Source organism: Rhinolophus sinicus, chromosome 14 (genome assembly GCF_057876585.1).
Source record: "Rhinolophus sinicus isolate RSI-liver-muscle chromosome 14, RSI-T2T, whole genome shotgun sequence".
NCBI classification, from domain to species: Eukaryota; Metazoa; Chordata; class Mammalia; order Chiroptera; family Rhinolophidae; genus Rhinolophus; species Rhinolophus sinicus.
The window spans coordinates 50,992,729-51,019,674 of NC_142514.1; the positions used below are offsets into that span (position 1 = coordinate 50,992,729).

A 26,946-nucleotide genomic window follows, 5' to 3' on the forward strand; every position below is an offset into this window, starting at 1 on the left:
TAAAATATCATCTCACTTTCTTTTTTAAGCTTTTAATTTTTCTGCTTCCTCTATAAAATATAGAACATAGCTTAAGTGTTTCTATGTGTCTATATTTTGATTTGTTTTGGATTTTAAAAAATTGTGAAGAAGATATAGTTAATATCACTATGACTATTTATCACTCACGAAAGTCATTAAACAGCTATATTATCCACATGGTGTTAATTCCCAGGGATATTTCTTAGATCTCTCTTTTTTTCAGTTTATAGTACATGGTAATATTTGATATAAAAACCTGGTTTCTTTAATCATGACTTATAATGTCCACTTTTTAGAACAGTTCAAAATTTGAAGATAAGTTATATTTTAATTGATGTATCAAAATTATATGTATTTAAACTATAATTTTATCTTCTGAGGACTGTGGCCTCAATATAAGGAAGATCACACATTTTGTAATATCATAACTTCATTCCATATCCAGATGAATAGAGTACATGGAGTAACCAATTAGTGATAAATGACCATCTGAGTTATTTATAGATTCTTTTTATATTTTCTTCCTTCACATAAATTATTTCATAACTTTTGGAAAATTCTTTATTTAAAGAATATATGCTATTTATGGAGTATAACAATTATAACAACTACACCATCAAAAAAAGACATTGTTTGGAGTTTTGTTTTTTCTCCAGTAACAATGAATGCTTTGTAGATCATCATCCACATTCTTTTTTTTGGATGAGTCTAGTCAGTCATGTAAATTTGCAGAATAACATGTAATTTTAGCTAATATAAATCAGCCTCCTTAATGCTGTAAAATAGAGGTAATATATCATTGCTAATTTATAATTGTAATGCATAGCAAATAATAAGACAAAGTGATACGTGGAAAATGGTTTGGACATTTTACAAGAGTGCAACATAAACTTTTTGGGGCAAATCAGTTTTCCTTTAGTAGTGTGTGTGTGTGTGTGTGTGTGTGAGTGAATATGTGCTTGTGTATAATGATGTCATAGTGTATTTTTTATTTATTTTAAAATGCCTAAAAAGTAGCATTTTTTAAGGTATTCCATTTAAATACCATATATGTACATATATATATATATATATATATATATATATATATATATATATATATATATATATATATATTCCCTGTCTTGGCATTAGGTGATTATGCGCAGAAATCCATGAGCTCTTGTGATCAGGAACCATCCCTTGTCATCTTGCTTTCCTTATCACAGTGCATGAACTGTACTCATAATGACAGCTATCTGTTACTAAACATCTACCAATAGTCAGGTGCTTTACTTCAAAGTAATTCTGTAATAAGCATTATTCTCACCATGTGAAAGATTAAAAACTGAGGTCAAAGACAACAAGTGTCAAGCCCATGTTACATTGCTAGAAAGTGAAAAAGATTTAAACCCAGATTTGGCTCTTGTACCTTTTCCCCTGTACCATGCCCTCTCCTTTGTAGGCATAACTTGGTGCTTGTTGAATGACTGAAATCTGTATCTCATAGAACTATTTCCTAATGAATAAAGAAAAATGAACATTTTGAACCAGCTTTTCAAAGTGATATATGTGTTTGGCAATAATACACCATATTACTTTTTTGACCATCATTTGATGTTGGTAGAGAAGATAGTGGTACTTATATTCCTGGCATAATTAATTCACAACAGGAACATTTAATAAGCTATTATAATCTGTCATATAAAAGTACATAAAGGAAGCTTTCAATAAAGCACATTTTGAGTCAACAGCTCTCATGTCTAGTTTGCAACTATGATGACATATTTGATACATAAGCCTCTCTGAAGAGTTATCATATATTCTATTTAAATTATTAATGATAATAGAAAATTATCATTTGTCATTCAATGACATATGGAACATTATTAAGTGAATTTAATAACCCAAAGGATTTCCTGCATACAGTCACTTTCATTACATCGTTCACTGCTTGATAAATTACTTAAAATCTCTATACAAAATATTATTTTATTTAATACATATGAAAGGAACAGTAGTTACCAGAAATAACATATTGAAATTTACATCAGCATTGACATGATCTGTTTAAATATTTTAACAATAGAATAGATGCTTACATTGTTTAAATAATTAATTTACTGGCTTCTTAAAGATGTGGTTTCTTCAGTTGTTCCAGAATATTTTTGCTCTATATAAAGTTCAGTAAGGCCGAGAGCATGTTTAACATCAGAAGATAGTGATACCATGTCCAGGGTAGTAGCATAACAAATTTTTTAATTTAAAAGAAAGAGAATTGTAGAATATGTGTGTGGGGGGGTGGGTATGTGATCAGATAGAATTAAATTTTGTGCCATTCAAGAGGTAAAGTAGTATGAAAACAAGTGAGGAGCTGTGGGTTCCAATTTTAGGGAAGAGGTAGCTGACCTGAAAAGAAAAATACTGATAGTTTAAGTGATGATGATAAATCTCAGTATCATTATGAGATTTTCAAAGGGAGAAAGAAAAGAAAGTGGTACTGTGAAATACAGAACTAGCAGAGTAAAAGATGGGAAAAAACAGTTGAAAAAGATCTGTTTGATTTAATTCACCAAGAAAAAATATTATAGCTATATAAGCTATTATGATATTGAGACAGATAAAGATACTTTTGTGTAGTGGAAACAAATTTTATGGATGACTGGATACATTATCAAATTATCTGGTAATAGAAGGAAAGGCAAGAAATAAACCTTATTGAAACAGTGCCTAAGTGTTATGAAGACATTTGTTGCACTAAAAATGTGAGTAATGGACACAAAGCTAAAATGTGTCAGCTGAATTTTAGAACTAATGTGACACAAATCGTGTAACTAAAATAATTTTAAGCTTCTTGAGTACCATGTTTCCCCAAAAATAAGACCTAGCCGCACCATCAGCTCTAATGCGTCCCATGGAGCAAAAATTAGTATAAGACCTGGTGTTATTTTACTATAATATAATATAAGACTGGGTCTTATATTAATTTTTGCTCCAAAAGACGCAATAGAGCTGATGGTCTCGCTAGGTCTTGTTTTTGGGGAAACACGGCTGTAACTGCTTAAATAGTCTGCATATAGTGAATTCACCATTGTACTTCTGACCCTGAGTAGGCATCTTACAGTCACATAGAATGGAGATGTACCTCAGACCACATATTCTGAGCACTGATATCACACTGAATATTTACTCAGTGTTATTCTGAGTCAGTGTCGTTCAAGACATGAAAAAATTTTCTTTTCTACTTCAAGTGTGATTAATTTCTTAAGACAATTATAAGAGCTATTGTAATTAAATCAAATACCTATTTAAACTTCCAGTGATTGTTAAATATTAGCAATGTCCTTAGGGTAATACCATATTGTTGAACATTAGGCATCTACACACTGCCCACACAGCTGTAATTGCTCTGTTTTATAACACACACACACACACACAGCCGTAATCTCATTATTTCAAGAGTTCATAACATTTCAGAGATGGAAAGGAATTGAGAGGGTCTGATTTTACAAAAGAGGAAACTGAGCCCAGCTAAGCTTACTTTCTTGCTCGAGGTCATACAACTGTTAGTGAGAGAAATAGAAATCGAAAGAGATCTCTTGGCTCCCAACCTTTACCAGTAAAACCACACCCTTGAAACTATTGGAGTCCTTTGCACCTGAGCAAAGGGAAATAGGAAAAAGATCCTTAATCCAATAAATCAAGTTAATGAAGCCAGCCAATATGATGACCCCACCCAAAATACATTTCTTTCTCATTTCATTTTTGGCCTGAATTTTGGCCTGAGTTTTTATTTGACTTAAGTTTTTTGGACGGTTGCCTTATCTTTCCACTTTGATTTGACTGTCTAAGCAGTTTAATGCTATAAATTTAACAGCTGTTACAGATTCTAGTTTTAAAAAGATACTTTTAAGAAGTATGGAATTAATTTCACTAATATTAAAGCATCTTAAATTTGGATACTATACCCTTTTTAATGAAAATGAGTGTTCTTTTAAATTATTGATCCTTTTAGCATAACGCCAACTAAATGACTAACTAGATGATGGAGAACTGTTCACTTCATTTCAGATAAATGAATTCTCTTTTAAATTTACTAATTGCATTAAAAATTAATGAGTTTTCATACAAAAAACCAAAAATGATTTAAACTTATGCTTTTCTATGAAATATTGCCTCAAATATTAATTAGGGAAACATACTAATCAAGAAAATAAAATATGATACAGTTGGACTCTGTGAAACATACTAATTTCTTTTACTTTGTTTTTGCATTACAAAGTTACATTTTGAAGTGTGCTTTGAAATAATAAGTTCCCTCTTACTACTAAATATCTGTTTATATACCTGTCTGTTATCACTCATTTATCTCTGCTTTCATGAGACAAATTTGAAATAAATGTTTCTCATTTAATATTAGTTTTTTCTAAAGCCCCTATTCTGAGTCCACTCTATCTAGAAGCTTCGATTACTGGGTAACTTAGGGCAGGATATTTTTGCCCTAACTATTAAAACATATTAGCAATAATTATAAAGCATTTTTGAAACTATGTACTTTTCTTAAACTATGCATTTGGTTTATAAACAATGACATATAGAAATATTTACAAACAAAAGTATTGATTTAACAAGATGTATCTACATAGTCACACATAATAGCCCTCTTTAAAAGGAAAATTTAAATGTCTAGTACAGCAATAATGTTTAAAATTGAAAAAAATAAATAAAACAAAATCATGGTGACTAAATCAGTCCATTACATATCAGCACATTAGCTACCCGTTTCATTTGTAGAAGCATTCCTATTCATGCCAGTTTTCAGTGTACTTTTCTGGGACTCGTGGGTGTGATAGAACGGAACATATTTCTGTATCTGTGAATCTGATCCCACACACCATTTCACATGACAAAATCTCAATGTCCTAAGACTAAGTGTTAAAGATAAGACAAACTGTCAACCTTTACCAGTGAGGCTTTGAATTACTTCCATAATAATACTGTTTTATCTTTCAAAATATCTAATTTGTTATATATAAATGAGATTTAGATGTATAAGTAGTTAAAGGTGCTTTGTGTTTTCTTCCTTCCTTGCTTCCTTTCTTGCTTGCTTGTTTACCTGCTTGCTTGCCGGCTTTTTGTACCTTGGCATATCTAAGGTAGCTTCCTGCAGACAAAAATCAAGCTGCTGAGACTCAAACACAGTGGCCACCAAAGTATGATATGAACAAGGGAGGAAAGGTGCAAAGGTGATGTATTTTTATACATTGGCATAGGAAGAAACTACCAGAACTGCAAGGCATATTGATTTTCTATACAAAAATCATAAGAAAAATAAGCTTTATTAATAGTTGATAAATACATGGATTACCAGGATCACAGTCTATATTGAAATGGGGCAAATGCTCATTTACGAAAATATATTGGAAAATAGGAAGACAATGGGTAAAATTGAGGTTGCATTTAACTTAAAGTCTAAAATGTGCTGCTGAGTAAAAAAGTTAGAGCAAGGGTGTGTATAAGCATTGTTTAACATCTGTTTTTTCTAAATATAATAGTACATATGTCAAGCTCTTTGTCCCTTTATGTACCCTGAAAATTCTCCCTGAGCCAGACCAAAGGCACTTGTCTACTGTAGTACTTGGCAAAGTACATATCTTCTCTACCATTTATTAATTAGCATACATTCAGCCCGGAAAACATGGTTTTATGGTGACTGCTAAGGGAATGACATGTCAATCTCTTTGTAATCAGTCTTAGGGAATCAGTTATCACTCCTTTTGGCTCTGTATGTGACCAGGACAGCCCCAAACCTCAAGGGCACATTTCTTCTTTGCATGTGTAAAGGTATCCATGATTTCTAGAATCTAGTATGTTCTTAACTTCTCCCCCTTTTCCTGGTGGAATTTATTTGTATGATTATGTGTGAAAAATACATAGGCGTGCAGAAAAAAGAAAGCTGATTTGGATTCTAGGAAAATAGATGAACGTTTTCTTGTCTTAAATGTCACTTGTTTTTGTTATTGTTTAACAATGGATAAAATAGTATGTTTTTGATATAAAAGGTAAAACATTTTATTGAGAGTCAAGAATTACAGTGTGATGGGCTCATGTTACAAAAAGTAACATAATAGCTTCTAGTACTTGCACTGAAAAAGAAGGCAACAAAAACCTCTATGGTTGCTACTTAAAGGGTTTTTCACTCTCTTCTGGATTTCAGTCAAGGAAAGCATTTATCTTTAAGCTGAGTAAAGATCACTGTTAAGTTGGTAAATTCTCTTTAGAGTGCTTAATTAGATGAAAAATATACAGAATACAACATAGTTTAATGAAACTTTAGAGTTCCTTGATTATCCCCTTTTTAAGCAATCCTTTTTTAAATTTTATTAAATTTATTGGGATGACATTGGTTAATAAAATTATATAGGTTTCAAGTATACCATCCTATAATACATTATCTGCACATTGCATTTTTTAAAAAATGATCAAACTTTTAAACTGTGTGATTTGTGTGATCATCCAAAGATCACTTTTGGTTGGTGTTTACTGAGATGCTTCAATTTGTAAATATTCATAGCATCATAGCATCATTAGGTAATCGTTTAAATGGCTGTTTCCCAAACCAGCACAAACACAGTGGTTCACTAGCTTTTTGTATCCCTAGCAAACTAGCTCATAATATAATGTGGGGGCGGGGGGAATGCATGTTGTGTGAATGAATGGTTTCACTTATGCTTCTGAATGCCTCTCAGGGACTTTTGTAGCCATTAGTGTGTTTCCCCTCAATTTCTTCTTCTCTTCCTTTAATGAGAACATCACAGGATTGTACTTCCCCATTCTTCTTTGAAGTTAGGTGTGGCATGTAACTTACTTTGGCTAATGCAATAGGAGCAAAAAATGAGGCGTGTCTCTTCTGATAGAAATATTTATGACCTAGTGCGTGATTTGCTCTTCCCTTGATATAGCCATTGTAGAAGCATGCATCAGGATGGAGCCTCCATCAGCCTGGTGCCTGAACAACTAAAGTCATCCTTGCACATATGCATTCAACGTGTAGCATGAGCAAGACCTAAGGTGCTGTTGTGTTAAGATTGGGGGCTGGGGGGGGGTGTTTGTTACCGAAGATAGCCCAACCTTTCTTTCCTCTCAAATTCACTGAACAAAATTCTAGAGAAAGTAGAATTCTGATGTCCAATTCATGTCATCACAATTACAGGGATGTTACATATGAACATGCCTCTAATTTAGATTTTAATATAAAAATGTATTCTTTTATGACAGTTTAAAGTTATAATAATTAACAGAGCTATATTTAAAAGATACAAAGGCTTCAAGCACTTTGACTTTCTCAATTTGTAATTTTGTGTGCACATGTATTTTGATATACTGGAAGTCTCACAACTCTGATACTATTCTTGTACTCTTGTATTCTTTTTAAACAAATCAAAGAAACCAGTGATACGTATTTCTCATTCTACAGATTGTTGGGACAATATGACAAAAAAAAATCTATATCTATGGGAACCTACAACATTTTCTCAGTTTAATAAATTTTACTCAAGTATTCATGCATTCATTCTGATTAGTTATTGTGCTATTACTCTGTGCCAGGCCCTGTGCGAGGCAAAGCTGACTGCAAATGTGACCCCTGTTTTTCATGGTGCTTATAGTCTAGTGTGATAGGCAGATATCAAACAAATAATCACTCTAGGGTATACAATTTCAAGTTATGACAAGAACTAAGAAAGAAAAGACCAATGGACTGAGAGTGAATATAACAAAGTGTTTGGATGCAGAAGTAGCATTTCTGATGAGCTGATATTTAAATAAGACCTGAAGATGATAAGGGTTAACCAGGCAAAGAAAGGAAGCAGGAGAATTCCAGCTGGGCCAGTAGCATATGCACAGACTCTAAGTCAGGAGAAGATGGTGCGGTGGAAGGCAGTGTCATTGAAAAAAGACGAGTGTGGTTGGATATTACACAGCAAGGGGTGATTGGCATAATATGAGATAGCGATGAGTCACATCATCAGGATTTATTGATCAGTTTAAGAATTTAAGATTTTTCTTCCATAACCTATGTGAAGTCATTAAGCATTTTTAAACAAAAGAAGGCCAGAGTGGAGGTAGGGATTTATAAATTAGGAGATGTTTAAAGTAGTCTCAGCAAGAGATTAAGCTATTTGGTGCTAAGATTTTGGTAGTGTAAATGGAAAGAAGTGATAGAACTGAGATACGCTTTGTAGAACCTATTGGATTCATTGACTTAATAGTGGGAGAGGGCTAATGAGAAAAAAGTGTGGTATGAAGGGTTATTCCAAGATTTCTGACAGGAACAACTGGATACATGGAGGCACAATTTGTTGTCTGGAGTATCCTGGAGGGGGAGCTAATGTATTCAAGTATAACCAGAACATTGATACTAATATCAAGGAAACTGAATAACGGGCTCACATACTGATAAGGCATATATCAGAGCATCAATTTATATAACTAAACACCCCTCTATAAAATTACTGGAAACAGTGAATAGTTTTGTGAGGAAAATAATTAAATCCTCTTTTTAAGAATAAAGGTTTTTGATAAATGATAATTGGGTATGCATTAGAGTGACTCACTGTGTGTCGCTATCTTGATTTTCTTTTAATTATTCTTTGGCATGAAATGAAAACAGGAATGCATCTTCATTCCTTCTGAATACTAAATTCTTCCAAATTTTCCCATTATGCTTTAAAGTTTGGAAAGAAGACCTTACTCTTGGTCCTTTTATATTTGGTTTACTGCGATGAGCAGAGGCATGTTAACCATTAGTAAAGTTTGTTTTAAACAACCCATCTCAGGTACTTTGTAGCTATCCAGGTTTCCATTCTGTCAACTTGTCTGGGCAAGGCCACACATATTTGCAATCATTCCCTCTGTTGTCCCTTTCCTAGAGCCTGTCACAATTATAATAACCTGGTGCTAAGTTCTGTCAGTTAGGACACACTGCAAATTGCGGCCCAGAGAGTGCATATAAGTAAAGTGATAATGCTTTATAAATGTACATGTCATGGATACATTATTTTGGAATGTGTTCAGCTGTAAGTTACCAACAATTAGTGGTTTAACTGAGTAAGGTAATTATTTTACCCCCTCCTCCAGTTAGCATTTGCAGTGGTAACTAACAATTCCAAAATATCCCAACGGCTTACAACTACAAACCTTTTTTCTCACAGATGTGTAATGCAGCAAGAACTCTGCTTGGCTCTATTCACCCAGTCTTCTCACTCCAGCATCCAGGCTGAAGGAGTAACCCTTCTCTGGGAGGTTCCTGGTAGGGGGCAGGAACAAGAGGCCAAACTGACCCCCTCAAGTTCAGTGAAAGCTTCTGCATAGTTTATGTCTATACATATTCCATAGGCCAAAGTAAGTCACATAACCAAGCGTGGAATGGCAAGGAAATGATAGGTAAACATTCACGCTGGTATCGAGGCTCAGTGATGCCTTTAGGAGCTCTGACTCTTTGTAAATCATTGTCTACCTTGTGGGTAGTAATCTTAGCATTTATACTCTGAGTATTCGTACTTTAACATAACTGCCTTCAAATGGACTGGCACCAAAGATAATAGCAGCAGTGGATATCAATTCTGAGTTTTCTAAGTCTTTTCTGTGTGTGTGTGTGTGTGTGTGTGTGTGTGTGTTTCTTTTTTTTTTTTCTGGCTAGCATGCAGATCTATTTAATACAGTAGTACTTGTGGACATATTTTCATTTTTTTCTTCTTTGATTCAGTTGAAATGTATTTTATAAATTTCTCAAATAAATTGCTTTTGGTATGCCCTGCTATTTCCCTAGTATGGACACTTGGATAAAATAGCATTCATCTTGAATTCTAGGTTAATAGTAATAGCAATTCAGTTTTAGCTTGAGAAAACAGAGTTTCATATCTTTTCAACCACCAAAACTTCGTTATGAAATAAAATTTTATTTTTTTATGAAAATCTGGCGGATGCATGAAGTAATTTAGATTTTAAGAATGATTGCACTTTAGAAATTTCAAGAGAGCTATCAGCTGATAAAGCTATAATCTGAATGCCCTTTAATGTTTAAAACCTTTTATGTTTGTTTTTTTTTGGTTCAGTTCTACTTTATCTAAAATTTTGGATTACAGCCATTATGTATTTCATATTTTTGCTAAGAAATTTTTATTTTTTTGTTTTGTTAAACAAAACCATTAAAATTAAATTATTTCTAATAAAAATAATTTCTTCAAAAGTAAATACATTAGATTATTCATGTTTAACCTTCTTTGGTGTTCTTTTGAAACCACTTGCACTCCGACTTTGAACGGTAGCACAATTACCACTAGATGAGTGTTTTCAAACATTGTTGTGATCGTGGAGCACTTTTATCAAGTGAAATACTACAAAAAACTCCATTGCATAAATCAAAGACAAGTAAGACTGCTATGTTTGAAAAACCACTCTTTTATATTCAAGAATGATCATGCTAACGTATAACTATTTTATAATTTCTCACTTCCTATTTTAACAGAAAAATACCTCCAATTGGGGAAATTATGAGAAAATATAGGCCTTATTTATTTTCAGCTACAAATTATCAACAAATGTAGAGTTGAGCAAAGTCATTTGAATTGTCTTATGAGTACAATTCAAGTAGGGCTGCACTGCATTAGCTCTTCATGTTTTTGTCTTCTATTGATAGAGGGTGATATTATCCACACAAAGACTCCCAAAGGGTTTCACTGTATCACACCAATTACCAGTGTGTATCCAAGGCCTCTCCAAGGCAGAAAGGTATTTGGGACTGCCAGTTCTGCCTCTTAATGAATATCTTGCACCCAGCTAAATGAGCAAAATAGTAGAGAAAACACATGCCAGGATTATCTGAGACAGATGAAATGATTTACTCATGTTGCTGAATATGGCTCATTAGGTTGGCCTTTGTTTTTGTACTTGTGAGGGCTTGGGATCACTTCCTTTATTCTAAATATCCTGCTGAGACTGCTTACAGTTTTGTGAGTGAACTCCAGGCTGATAGGCAAAGGTGGACAGAATTCCTCAGAATTTCATTTCCCTCTTATCCCATATAACAGAAATGTTTGAGGGTGTTTAAGGGAGGGGCATCTTCTGTTCTGCAAGACATGGAATTTTGTTGGCTAACCTCCATTACTCTCTTGCCTTCTGTCACATTTGTCTTAAACTTTTTATCAAATATTTGTCAAAATTTTATTTTGCTGGTATCTGTGGTTCAGTGACAGGCATAGTTAAATTGCAGTCAGGCTAAAAATTATGAGTTTAAATTTTTTTATGTTTCTTTCTGGCTAGGTAAACTTGGAAAAGTTATTTTTAACTTTCCACATCATCATTTACTCATCCTTGAAACAAACATAATAATAATGCCCATTTTACATAAATGTTGCAATGATTAAATAATTTGTGTAAAAAGATAGTATCTATCATATTATTGTCTTAGTGATACCTTCAACTTGGAACATGAATCACTTTATCTCCTTCCCATTGAAAAGGGCTTATTGATTTGCCATTTCTTTTGGAGTAAAGACCGAAATCCACAATTTTTCCTTCAAATCCATCAGTTCTGGCTAATATCCACATTGCATCTTCACTTCCTACATGTCCCAAAATTTTGGCTTTTCTCAGTGCCCTGAAAAGGCCTTGCTTGTTTCCTACCACCCCTTGGCCTTTACATGAGCTATTCTCATTAACTGCTCTCTTCACCTGGATAATTGCTACCTTCTTATTTCAACTGAGTGATCACTTCCTGTGGAAAGCCTCTGTTATCATTTTGCCTTTTGGCACTGCGCATATAGCACAATGCTACACAAAGTGTTCCATACCTGCTCACTGAGTGATCTACAGTTTTACCACTCTGATCTTTTGCAATGTTTTGTCTTGAACATTTACAAAAATGCTTCAAAATGAGTTTATGTTAAATGGAATAAAAGGAGAAGAAAGGAGCTCACATTTATCGGGAGCCTGCTAGCATTTCAGGAACTCACCTAGGCATGCTATCTATATTTTTCCTCAAGTAATCCTCACCAACTCTGAGCAAATATGATTTTTAGAAAAGAAATAATGTACATGTATCATTAAAATCTTTGTGCCAAATCAAGAGGCAGAAGAGAAGCATGCAAATCAATTTATAGACTGAAAAAGTACTTTTCCCTTTTGTTGAAAAGCTAGAGAATTATAGAAAAGTTTTATTACATAAGAAACATTTCATGTTGTAGAATATTTAAATCCATCCCCCCCCCCCACAAGGATATATTTATCATTTGTATCGATCAGGGTAGATGAAATACAAATCTTTTAAAAACAAAAAGATAGTTTATATCTTGCACATAATTTATATATTTACAAATAAGGAACTATTGTGAAAGCAATTCCCATGACATAAGGCAGTATCTATGATGTTGATAGTCTTTTGCACCACAAACACAAAAATAGAAGCTTTGACAGACCCTGCAGATGTCAAGAAATAAGTTGTGGCTGATCACAGTAAACATTTCTTGGAAGCACAATATGTGATAAAACACTTGCAGCCAGTTAAATGAGGGCCACTGACCTTGTCAGAATGACACAGCTAGCCACCGGTGAATTCAGAAAGAACTACACGAACTGTTGCTTAGAAATATATCCTTCTAAAATTTTTAATTAACAAACTATTCTTGTGTATCTTATATATTTTACAAGATAATGCCCTTCGCTCCTTTATACCTCAAATGTGGTAAATGTGAACTAAATAAAATTCTTTGTTCACATAGATGATACTTAAAAATGGACAGACTATGGCTTTGTATATGAATCTTTAGAGAATGGAGGGCTATTGTAGAATTAAATGTACCATTGTTAAATAGTGGAGGTACTAAAGGCTGATCTGATACTTAGCCAAACTTACTGTGTCCAGTTATATTAAATGATAAGCCAAAAATTTAAAGTAAAATTAATTGAAGTTTTTGATAGTTTAAAATATTGACCCACTTAAAAGTTTTTTTGTTTTTTCTTTCCTTCTACCTCCTTCCCTACGTGTCAGAATTTACTATCTTATTGTAATTGGTCTTTCTGAATTTACTTTCCGTCACCCATCTGTCAGATTAATTTTTGTGAATGCCTTCCTTGCAGAATTAATTTTCCTTCTGGGTGATCTCCAATAGTTCCCCACTGCTTATAAAAAGTTTCAATTTCTTAAGTTGAAGCTCACACGACTTCAAATTCCACTTGCAACCTTCTCAAACTTATTCTCTCTTCCTTCTTTACACAAACTTCGTGCTCCATTGAAACTCAGCTGAATTCTCCAAAGAGACCAAGCTCCCACATAGGATGAAAGATACATAGGATATTAGACACCAAGCAACAAGTAAAGAGCCTCGCACTACTTGTTGAGGCTTAATAAATGCTCGTCCTCATACCACTTGCTTTATTGAATTCATCTTGCCCCAAAAATGTACCAGTGAATTGTGCTAGGTGACAGTGAAATATATGTTCTATTGATTATCAAGACAAAATATGACGGGAGATTGTGTAGAATTTGTGGTCAGGAGCAAGGGCTTCAGTGTCAGCTGGTCTGGAACAGGCTCTAGCCTCGCCCCTCCTCAGCTGTGGGCCTGTGGACAGATCAGTCTCTCTGAGCCTTGGTTTCTGATGTGTCAAGTGTGCAAGTCATCCTGCTCTGATAGGGTAAAGGGGGAGGATCAGATGAGACAATGCATTCCATTTACTTAATTCCAGTAACTCTTGATAAATGTTATCTTTTTATTGTAACTGAAAAATAGTCCTTTCAGTTTATAGATGCCAGTATAAAAAATGCATTTTTACCTAACTTTAGTGTCAGCATTTTGAGTGTCATCTAAGGCTTTAATGGACACAGCATACTTGTTCTCTATTTCTCTAAACTACTGTCTTTTGTTTATTACTATTACTAAGCAACAAAATCTGAGATTCTAAGAAATCCCATTTATCGTTACGTCTTAGATTTACTGTCTTCTGAATCTGAGTAACAAAAAAGTAGAGACTCGAGTAACTTCTAACACGTTCATGCCATTTTCACAACTGTATTTAAATAATGCCATTTGTAGGAGGTATTATATTCTTGCCTTTAGTATATTTATCTGAAGAAATATATTATACATGTTTGTATACCTAGGTGCCTGCTTGTTGTCTGGGATATTTTTAAGTACATATGTGTTAAAATATGGCATAATATCACAGAGCACTTTATGGACAGAAAATGTCTTCCTTCTTAAATCACTCATCTTTATTGCTGATGTTGCTTACTCAAGTCACCCAAACTTAAAATGTCTTACTTCTTCCATCCGTTATCAGCTTATGCTCTTTCTTCTAGTTTTATAATCTCTAATTCCTAAATAGTTTTCAAATTCCTTTTCCGTCATTGGGCCCATGACTAGCAGTTCAGGACCTCTTTATGTCTACATGGTCCTACCACAAGTGTCCCTGGCTGGCCCTCACGTCCTCTGGGCTCTTCTTTCTCCAGTGCAACCTCTACGGGCTCTCCAGCCTTGAGATTGTGAAATACAGGTCTGCTTAGGACAGGTCTCCTGGTTCAAAACCATCCCTGAATCCCTGTGCTCAAACTCTTTGACAAGGATGACATATATACATGGTGACTTCTGCTCTAACTCTCCTCCTATGTGCCTTTAATATTCTGGCCATACTGAGGTACAAGAAGCTCCAAAAGTGTACCCTGCCTTGCCCCAAGCCCTATTCATTCTTTAGGTTCTACTTCCAAATGTCATTTTCTCCATGAAGACTTTCTATAACCTGTCTCCTTCTTTCAGTTAGTGGCTTTTCCTCTGTGTTTTGAAAGTATTTGCATACATCTCTATCAAAAGGCTAATTATATTATATTTTAATTGTTTATGTGTCCTTTCCACTAGGGTGAGCATATGATATCAGAAATAGCATCTTATTCTTTTTTGTACACCCAGCTCTTAGCACACAGTACCTATTGAATAAATATTTGAGGAATAAATGAATAGCAAAAGAATGAATGAACTCAATAAGAAATTAACAACTAACTTGCATATGCTTATTACTGAATTCATCAGGCATAATGTGATCAGGCCTATAGTCTAAATTTTCTCTGTCTTCTTGTTAGATGAAGATGAAAGAATATACTAAACATTTAGGTTTTTTTAAATTGAATATATCAGCATGAAATAAAATTCAACCAATATGGAAACACAGAGAAAGCATGAGCTTCAGAACTATAAATCCTGGATTTGGGTTCTAGCTTTACAAGTAATAACTAGGAAATTTTGGACAGGCTGCATAATTTTTCTAAGGGTTGTTTTTTTCATCTGTGTAAAGAAAAATAATAATATTAATAACCACCACCCCATTTGGCCATGAAAATCAAATGAGATAGATAGAAATGTTTTATAAAGTATTGAAGACTAGCTGTTTTTAATTTAATATTTTAGTAGGTTTAAGTTTATAGTCACAGTCACAAACTCTGATGTGCCAAATACAACACTTAAAATCTATTTATAAGATATGAAAGCATCTCACCAGGTCTTATTTTGTGCTTTTTAAATTTATATTTTCTCAACAAATTTCTCAAGTCACTTTTTGTCTAAAACGGTATATTCTTCATCTTTCTTTTCCATGTGGCTGCTGCTGGCACATATCTGTATGTGTGTGTGGGGGGGGGGGCTGGGGGAGCGTACCTATCGCCCATGTCATCCTCCTCCTCTGCTTTCTGGCCTCTGCTGAGGTATCCAACCATCCAACTACTGGGTTAACTGCCATCACTACAGCTTGCCTGAACACTCTCTATATCCCACCTGGACTTCTAAATCACTCAGGTATCTGTATTTTATCTTCTCCTTACCTCAACTCCCCCTTCCTTCAGATACACCCATCCTTTCAGCACTTCATGCTCACCTTGGAAACTTCACTCAGAAACTTGCTCATCTCACTGGGGTATTAAGAACTTTATGAGGTTGTCCCTAGCCCTATGTCTGTAGAGACCTCCTCAGTCTTGTTCAGATACCAATTGTGGATCAGGGAGTGTTTTGAAAGGCTTGTAGATTTCCAGGGTTATATTCTGGGAAGAGAAATACAGTCCCTGAAGAGATGATGTTGAAGCTCTTTGGATGTATCTGTCCCACTCACTCTGAGATTTTAATTCTACTAATGGACCTATCATTAAGCGCCCGTGGTATCCATTGTCTAGTTTTGTTTACTTTGATCATTCTCTCTTCCTATATGGTGAAATGCCTGTTTCCTTTGTGGGGGATATTCAGTTATCAAGCACTGTTTTGTATTCTGTGGCTGATAGTCATAATCTGTGCCCATTTCTCTTAGTTCATTACTTGACACTTAATGCCCAGCTTTTGAAACTCCAAGGAAAACCTCTATCTCAGTAAGTGTTGTGCCGGTAAGAACTTGAAGCACTATTTTGAAATTCAAGGTTGAGCAGTAACTACTTTTTTCTCAGCTATTTTCGTCCTCTTCCTCTGCAATAAAGGTCACTGTTTCCACCATTGTAAGGGACGCAAGCTATATAGGAAAAAAATGTATGAAACAATATTTTCCATGAAATAGCTTCAAATATTATATGGTCATAATAAAATTAATCTCTGCAACTCAGAGCATCCACTGATTCTTTCAAACAGTTCCCAATTATTTCCCAAAAGGTAGTTAGCAAATTTTATTTTTTTGTCCTGTATCTCCAACTAGAGTAGAAATTGAAGACAAAGGCTATACTTAAGTTTCTTTATCTACAAACCGGGGCTAATGATGTGTATCTCATCAAGTTATTGTATTAAATGGGATAATATAAATAGAATCCCCAGTAAGTTCCTAGTACAGGATAGGTATCAGTAAAGTTAGATCCCTACTCTTCCTTTCATGTTGTTATGTTGTATTCTTCCATAGCTCTTAGAGTCGATCAGCAATCAGAATCAGCAAAGTCTAGTAGTATTAACAATAAATGTAACTGCTAACAATTATGGCTTTATTAGCCAGCTGTGGTGGATGTTCGCAACCTTTGCAGAAGCCTAAGAACATGTAACATTTTGCATAAAAGAAGCCTACTGTACTCCAAAAATTGCCAGCAAAAATGGAGATTGGAAGACCTTTTCTAGAAATCACCACCAAGACAAGTGATACACTAATATAAAATGGACTAGAATGTCATATGAAGACATATTTTTGTGGCATATGAGAGGTAGTAGATACCATGTTCCAGGTTTCTAACTTGATGGTATGTCCAATTAATCCTGACAATACCAAACATGGACTAGTTACATCTGCCAACTAATGTGCTGATCAGCTATTAGATCATATCCAGTTCTAGACATTTCATCCACAGGCTTAATATCAAATATGACCTACAGATTTCAAAAATACACAAAGACTGATCTGTGTAGAAAGTAAGTCTCTTTGAATTTTGTTACTCTTGCAGAGATGTAAGGATTAAGAGAGAATAAATATGAAAACACCTTTTTGAAATATAAGGTGCTATAAAAGATTATAGATAATAATTTGTTAATATTATTCCTATTATTACATTAATAAGTAGTAGTTAGCAACTATGGCAATTTTCCTTAAATATAGGAAATCTTAGCTATCCTTAAATTGAATTTTAATTTTTATTAGGTGAAGAAGATAATTATTAATTGAAATGGGAAAATAAACTTTTAAAGATCCTCTAAAAACAAGATCATATGATCATTGATCATTGATTCTGGATAACATACGGAAGGAAGATGCCGTGCCCAGCAGTTCCAGGAGTTAATTTGATTTACTCCTTGAAACTTTCCAAAGAGTTCCTCAAAATAAACAGACAGAAACAAATGCAGTGGTAATCAATGCCAAAAAAAAAAAAAAAAAAAGATGGGGTGTTCAATTAACATTGAAGAACTTCCACTTTATCTACACTTTAGTTACATTTGTTCACACCAATATCTAATGTTGTTGGGAAGATCATATGTTGCTACCTCATAAAAAGGTCAGGGGGTAAGAAGCTGTTTGGCAGAATAGTGGTTTCTTCATAGATGTCAAGAGGAAAAATCTCTGCCCAGCAAATATAAATCATATATGCTTTGAAGTAAGGCCATATGATCCTCAAATAATCTAACATAATAAAAACAATAGCTTTCATGATGGATTTACTCTATGAACATTAATAAATCTAATCTTTAGTATTTTGACAACTCCTTCTGATTCCACAGTTTTTCATAATCCAATGACACCAAGACAAACATTCTTTATTTTCCTTTATTATCTAGAAATTCACCAGAAATCTAATATGTGAATCAGGATTGATGATCAGGTGGGTACTTACCTACCCTTTTCTCCATCCAATTAGAATAAACAGGAATCAGATGAAGCAAGGAATGGCCATGTTTTTATTCTTACTGATAAGGCATTAGCAAATGTATTATATTTACCTATACGATATCTCCTTAAGGCTGGTCCACCATCTTGCCTCAGTAATACAAAAACTTTTCTCACGTCTCTCAGTATTCTCTTTCTTCCTTTTATTTCCTTTATTATTTTTCCTTCTTGCCCTGTAAACACTTACTTAAAATATGTTAATCTAATCATGCTCCCTATGTGCAATGCACTATGTCAAGTGGTGGACGTAGACTTAATTCCTAATTTTAAACAGTTTGTAGTCTAGAGGGGAATAAAGGCAATTACATTCTGTTATGCAAGATGCTACAATAAGCTGGTATGGGTTATCTTGCCTCTCACACATTCTCTTTCCTCTCTCCCCTCCCTCACACACACCAACATACACACCAACACACACGTACCTACCATATGTCTTCAGCCTGTAAGAAGCAGCAGATGTTCCAATTTAATGCAAGTTTTAAGTAAGTTAAATAATTATATAAAATCTGGCAATTCAAAAGAACATAAGGACATCACCTGAAAGGAATCAAGAATCAAAAATTAAGAGAGATTGTATTTTATTCTTAACCAAAGAATAAAAATGAAACGAGCAAGAACAAGTAATGTATTTTTTTTTCTCAAATAACTTCTTTTTTGGAAACTCTTGAATGTTTTTGTAATTTTTGAGTTTCAAGTCATTACATTGTAAGACCCTAATGGTAGCCAAACACCAGTGGAAGTTTTTTATCTAGAGGGAGAATATTGCCTGATTTGAGCTCAGGGCTAAATCTATGGCAGTTTTCTGTCTACAAAGATTTTGGCTAAAGTAAAGTTGAGCATTTAGGGGACACTGTGGAAATTTAAGAACTTGTACTGGGGGTAGAAATGCTAAGCATCTTACTTTTAGATTAAACAATAACAGCGGATATTTTCATTTATCAGGCATTCTTTGATAAATGTCTTACATATATTTAAGCTTCACAACATCTCTGGGAGCAAGGAAATTTTATCTTCCCAATTTTACAAATAAGGAAACTGCAGATGTGTGATTGGAGAGGATGAGTGATTTTTCTCAGAGTCCTAAGAGGCACAGCTAGGATCCAAACTCAGGAATCCTGACAATTAAATGCTATCTTTTAATGCCTCATAAAAATTTTAGTGTTTTCTCTTTACATAAATATTTCTAATCAACATGTTATGTTGTATACAGGTTTTTCAAAGAATCAGTTTTTTCAGAGAATTAAATTTGTTTGGCTTTGTAGTATGGAAGAGAGGCTGAGTAATGGAGCATAAAAATGAAAATTCTGTAATTTGCATTATTTAGAAATTTGGTTATTTTTGGAATTTTCATTATTTGAGAAATAATCATATAAGTAAATTAATAAAAATGTAACATAAATCCATGAAAACTCACAGTAGAATCCAAGTGGTTTTAATAATAATAAAACTATATTTGGACATCTAACAATGCTGTATATTGTTTATATTGGCTTGCTTTTACAACCAATTAACAGGTGGTTAAAGTGTATTTAAAATTTATTCTTAAGCAAATAGTAGATATTCAATAAATGTACTGACAGTTTGATATGTCAGCAGGAGACCTGAGTATGTGAAATATATTATAAAAGATTTTTTCCTTAACTTTAATATTCACATGTTTTTAAACACCCTTTCTTTGTAAAACCAAATTCCAATAATATCTAAGGAAATTTTTAAAACTTACAAAGCACAACAGTTCCTATTTTTCCTGTACCCTTCTTTTATTTACCCTTTGAATATAAATGTGCTATAGTTGAAACCCCAGACTGTGCATAATGTTCATCTCTTTTTTTTCTTTTTTTAATTAGTTTCAGGTGTACAAAACAATGTAATAGGTACACATTTCGACCCTCACAAAGTGATGATCCCCTCCCCCAATCTATTGCCCTTCTGACATCGTATATATCTATTAGCATTCCATTGACTCTTATTCCCTATGCTGTACTCCGTATCCCATGACTATAACTACATACATATATATAAACATTAAATTATAGTTGACATACAATATTCTTCAGCTTCAGCTTCAGGTGTACAGTGCGGTGGTCAGGCACATAATGTTCATCTCTTGTCATTTAAACATGACTTGGGAAGCCTGGTGTTCAGAGCATAGGCGTTGTAGTCAGATGAACCTGACCTGAGCTTAATTAATTCCTTGTTCTGCTGTTTCCCCTCTGTGGAAGCAGAAGATGGAAACTTCTTAAAGCCGTGAACATACATGACTGACTCTAAATTTCTTAACACAACCTATCCACAGACAACATCTCCAACGCCTTTGCTATTCATTAGCCAGCATTGGGAAATTTGGGAAATTTGCTTAATTTATCTGCAGCCTAATATTCTTCATTGTAAAATGGGGATAACAATACTCATTGTTGAGAATTATAATAGTTAAATGAAATAATCTATACAGTGTCTAGTACATTGAACTCAGTAAGTGGTAGGAGTTATTAACATGTATTTTTTTTATTGTCTGTATTACATTCTATGAAACTGATATACTCCATAACTCATCTCCTCCTACAGGTCACTCAGGCTATGTAGACATGTTCCCTATTATCAATTATGTCCAAATTACGTCTTTGTGTACATAGTTCTTTATCCCTTGATTAACTAAATTCATTGAGATAATTTATTAAAAGTAAAATTCTTGTATGATTGATTATGAACAGTTTTATGCCTCTTCATGCATTTGGCAAGCATTCATTCCAAAATACAAAGAGTACCACAAGTGCAGTTATACTCTCTTCTTCAAAGTAACCCCCAGGAAGGCTCTGTTCAGGCCAACAATTCTGTCATGGCTCATAACGATTTTGAAATGCCTTTGGAATTACTTTTACAACCAACTTCTCAGGGCTTGATATTGAATTCTCCCTCTCCTAAGTTTCCTATATTTTATTCATTGATAAGTCCTGTCCATACTCTCTCCATACAGACTTTCAGCTCACCCATGCTTTTCTCTTCCTGTTATCAGTGCCTTAGTTGAGTTCCTCACAATGTCTAGCCTAAAATATTCTGATAGCATTTTAAGAAGCCTCTCTCTGCCACCCATATTTCCCCCTCTAAATCATGGTCTTTGGTGCCAGCATGTATCTTTCTAAAACCTAGATGTGGTCTAATCCTGCATTTACTTTTAATTCATTATGTTGCTTCTCTCCTCAGTGCCTTTGCTATTCGTTTGTCTGGATAATTCCTACTCAACCTGGAGGAGGTGTAACCTAAACCATCTTAAAGGATGAGAAGGAGTCTTACATCAACCCCTTTTAATATCAACATATATGATCCACCTACTTAGAAGATGAAGTCACTGTACCTAAAGAGACTTTTGCAAAAATGATCACTGTTACTTTCCTTGAATACTTACCATATTATCAGGCACTATTTGATACATTTCATGTGGATTAATTTAATTAAACCTAACAATTACCTTATGAGCTAGGTAGTATTATTGGGTCCTTTTATTTTCTTTTCTAAATGAAGAAAGTAAAGCACAAAAAAGGTTAAATAACTTGCCTGAGGTCTCTGCAGATAATGAATAGGGCTGGGTTTCAAATCCAGGAAGTCTGACTTTTAACTATTACTGGACCAACAACTGCCTGATCACTCATATTTTTTCAATAGTTATGACACCACTGCTTCTGCTAACTTTATTACAACATTATCTTCCTTACCTGGATTTTCCTGCTCTAATGATGCAATGGGCATCACCACACATAGTGAACTTCAACCTGTGCTAGCTTCACTGTGTGTCAGATGTGGTGAAATGGTATATCACATTACTCATTCTAGCAACAATTAACTCTGTCAGATGGCACTTCACTAATATATTATGGTATATTATTAAATCTGTATAGATATCCCATCATTTGCCTCTTTTGAACATACTTAACTATATTCTATTTAAGTTTCCAGTAAATTTTCTTTAACTTGCTCAGCTTTAATAATAAAGCAGACGTTTTTATTTTAATACAACTGTATTTAATAATATATTCAATAAGTGACTGCTTTCTCTTAGGCTATTAAACTGTCTCATAAAGAGTAGATTGTGTGAATTGATGTGAGGATTTAATTACCTTTTACTTGACTCTTCTAAGTAATTATCCTCAATCACACCCAAATGGACAATGGTACCTGTGGGTCTACATCTATAGGAGAAGGACTGTCCAGGCACTTTAAGGCAAAGATTGTTTCTTTTCTGAGGTAAAGTACAAAATAAGTACATATAATTTGTGCCAACCATTATTCTAACTACTTTATTCAGATTATTTTCTTTGCTTTTCACAGCAATGCAAGTATAACTATCATTTGGGGTTAAAAAATTAAATACCCAGAGAGGTTAAGTAACTTGCTGAAAACCACACAGAACATTAAACGGTGAAACCAGAACAAATACCCTGGGTATTTGATTCTAGAGCCCTTACTGTTAACCACTGCACACCAGCAGTGTCGTGGAATGTCCCTGCGCCTGGAGTCCTGCATAGAAATCTAATAGTACTTAATACTTAACAGAGCTTAATCGAGGCACAAGCGAATTCGCACATAACAAGATGCTTTGAATCATGGAGCTACACCAGTGGATGGAAACAATAGTGTCTTTTGAAGTAGCTCAGAAAGATAACCTGTTTTATAACTAAATGGTGGTTAGAAATACACTTTCAACTTTAATTGGAACACACCTTTTTAATCTCAAGTGAACAGGAAGTCAGTCATTTGTATGTATGGGAAAGATGTCAGTTTGTCAACACGAGCAGCGTTGCCTCTCCTTCCTCGCTTTCACTGGTGTAGAGCTGTGCTTGGATCTACACAGCGCTAGTGAAGCGTGTTGATTGGGAAGGGCCTGGTACCAGCCACTTGGTGTGCTGATGAGGCAGGCAGACAAATTTCAGAAATTAATTCAAATTTTCATTGACTATCTTATAAAACTGAAAAATAAAAGCCAATAAGTACTACTGTTATCTTTTATCAGTATTATTATAATAGGATGTTTTTCTGCCTTAAGGTTACTAACGATACCTTACACTCGGTCAGTACTTCTCAATTTGCTTTCACAAACAGAATCTTACCTAATCCTCAAAATCTGTGGAATTGGTACTATCAGAGTTTCCAGCCTGGACTTGAATCCAGGGCTTTAACCTACAAACCAGAGTTATTTTAATGTATGTTCATTAATTTATTATTTCATTCATGCAACAAATATGTATTAAGTAATTACTATGTGCCAGGATTGCTATTCTAAGAACTCGAGTTTAAAGCACTGAACAAAACTGTCAAAAAATCTCTGTCCTCAAGGGGCTTATATTCTGGTTTGGGGGCAGGGGGGATTAGGCAAGAAGGAAATAGGTGATAGTTGAGATGAGTATAAAAAATAGAGTATATTGGAAATATTAAGTATTTCAATATCAATCATTGATGACCTAGTTATTTAATGAATTCATATCTAGATATGATTTCTTAAGCAAAAATTAGTACTTAATTTTAATTTTTATACACAAACTTTAGTCATAATTGTTGAATAAATAAAGAATGAATGAGGTAAAGACATGAAGGTCATTAGATTTAGGGAAAGGATCTATTAGGTTGGTGCAAAAGTAATTGCTGTATTTGCAATTATTTTTAACCTTTTAAATTGCAATTATTTTTGCACAAACATAATATAATTTCTGTACTGACTGCGGCTTAACTGATCCATTCATTTATTGGACAAATATATACAGAGGGTGCTAAAAATGTATACACATTTTAAGAAAGGAAAAGACTATTAAAATTGTAATACTCAATATATACCAGTAACAAAAGATGAATAAAGTCACGTTTGACTTCTGCAATTACATGAGGTGCTCAAAGTGGTTACCATCAGTGTCCAGACACTTCTGATTATGGCGAACTACTGCTTGAGCAACCTTGACCGAAGTGTCCACTTGTATACATTGTTTTGGCACCCCCAGGATATATATAAATATATATATATATATATTTACAAATACAAATATATATTTATATATGTATATATGTATATATAAATATTATATATAATATATAATATTATATATAATATTATATATTACATATGCGTTTTATATATTACATCTATTATAAATATATGAAGAGAGAGAGGGAGAAAGAGATAGAGGAGAGAGAGAGAGAGAGAGAGAGAGAGAGATAGAGAGAGAGAGAGTCTACTGTGTGCCCTAGAGATAAGTATAAATAAAAAAATACCTATTTCCTGCTGTCAGAACGTCAACAGTTTTCTGGGAAAGACAAATTAAACCAAGCAAACAATATAATTCTATGTTAGTGGCAAGTACGTGATAATATGAGAGAAGAACATAGTCATCTAACCAAGACTCAGAAAGATGAGAACTGTGGGCGGAAGTGACATTTACATCTTGGGAAGAGAAAGGGAGGAAGCTGGAGAGAGAGATGTTCATAGATTAATAAATCATATTGAATCATGTACAAAAATACAGAAACTGCAAAGAGTTCATTTGACTTTCAAAACTATTGGAATCTGTTATCATTTAAACGGTTTGGATTCCCTGAGTTTTCAGAAGGAAGAAAAACTTACTGTCTTTTTCACTTCCTTTAGCTTTTGTCTCCTTCTTCCATATACTATAAATAAAAATTTCCGTTAGACGAGACTGGTCCTACTACCTATAATTTAAGTAATAAATCTTCCAGATTGAATTTGAACCCCAGCATCAAGCAGAGTGTCTGCAGCATCTAGAAAAGTGCCTTACCCGTAATAAAAAGCTCAATAAATTGCTGTTGACTACGAAAAAGAGGTTTTTTACTTGAAACCCCAAAGTGGTCAGGTTTTAGAGTAAGGGTGGAGAAAATACTAAGAAGAGATGTCTGAGGGGCAATCTGTTGAACTGACTTACCTATTTCGGATGATGTCCATTTATCTTTACCTTCAATATACAGTGCTAGGATATTAAATCAAACAATTAACATCACATAATAACATACAGCGATATGATCATTTTCTTTGTAAATGCCAGCTTTGCAAATACTTTTGTGACTCAGTGAGCTCATTTACATCACAGCCATAGAAAATAGGGAGAGAGAAAACAAGGAAGACCTTACAAAGAAAACATCACCAGAGAATTTTCTATGAGGACGTATTCCCAGCCACCAAATGTAATTTTTAAGTGTGAAGTAAATTGATTTGAGAAGCAAGATTCTTTAATGTATCACTTGAATAGATTTAAATCTGAATGTGTTGTCCCATCTATTAATGCATACCTGGAAAGATGTGTTCATTCACAGTTAACTAAATTACAGTTTTTACTGAAGTGTGAGCTTTTCCTACGAGTGTCAGGCTACTAAGCTTCATTTACCTTGAATACTGAGACTAAACTTTCAGGAATATAGTCTATGGTAAAGTATCAGGGAGTATGTTTTGATCTGGCTTAAATATATTAAAATAGGTTGTGATGGCAATATCTCAGGCAAGCACAGTAGCCCAGTTCTGGGCTGATAATCTTTGCAAAGGCCTTCTTGAACAGTAAGGTGGGGTTTGGCTAACACAAGGGCAGGCTCATGGTTATTATCAGAAGTTCTGAGATATGATTTCCTTGTATTAGAATTTCTTTCCCAAGAAGTTTTGAAAAGTTGAGTTTAAATTTTTGAGACATGGGGTATACTTCCCAGGGTAGAAGTCCCCTTGTCTCCATCTAACAATTGATCTTTTCCTAGCAAACAGTGTGAATAATTATGCTTAAATGTTAAAAATAATTATGATACCAATATTATATTTTGTAATTAGAAAAAAACCTCTCATGTGCATTGATAATCATAGCTATCTTGTAAGGTAGATATAATCACCAGCATATGCTAAGTATAGAAAATGGGAGCCCACAGAAGTAAAGCAGGTAAATAAGAAGCAACCAAGGAAACTTACCAAGAATTAGGAAATAGCAAAGCTCCAATTGAAATCAAGTCTTCTGTTACCATATATGTGCCTTTCTACTGCATCATGAAATGTTTAAGGTAGGGTCAGTATACATATAGTAGTCCCCCTTACACATGGGGGATACATTTCAAGATCCCAAGTGGATGCCAGAAAGCACCGATAGTACTGAATCCTGTATATACAATGTTTTTTCCTATACATATATACCTATGATAAAGTTTAATTTATAAATTAGACACAGAAAGAGATTAACAGTAACTAATAAAATAGAACAATTATAATAGTATATTGTAATGAAAGTTATGTTAATATGGTCTCTCTTTCTCTCTGATAACTGAGATGATTACTAAGTGGCTAATACTGGGGACATATACAGCATAGATACAATAGACAAAGGGATGATTCACATCCCGGAGAGGACAGACAGGGGTGGTGTGATATTTCATCACCTACTCAGAACAGTACACAGTTTAAAACTTATGAACAACTTATTTCTGGAATTTTTTATTCAATATTTTTTTACCAAGATTGACAGCAGATAAGTGCAACCACGGATAAGGAGGGGGGCTACTGTACTCTGTTAGTTAGGGAACAGAACCAAGAGGATGTATATA

At 34.0% G+C, this 26,946-nt stretch overlaps 1 protein-coding gene across 9 annotated transcripts in view; it reads left to right on the forward strand.

The window, feature by feature from the left end:
• Positions 1–26,946, forward strand: part of LRRC7 (leucine rich repeat containing 7) — a 526,722-nt gene that overhangs the window by 62,604 nt on the left and 437,172 nt on the right. The window lies entirely within an intron of this gene.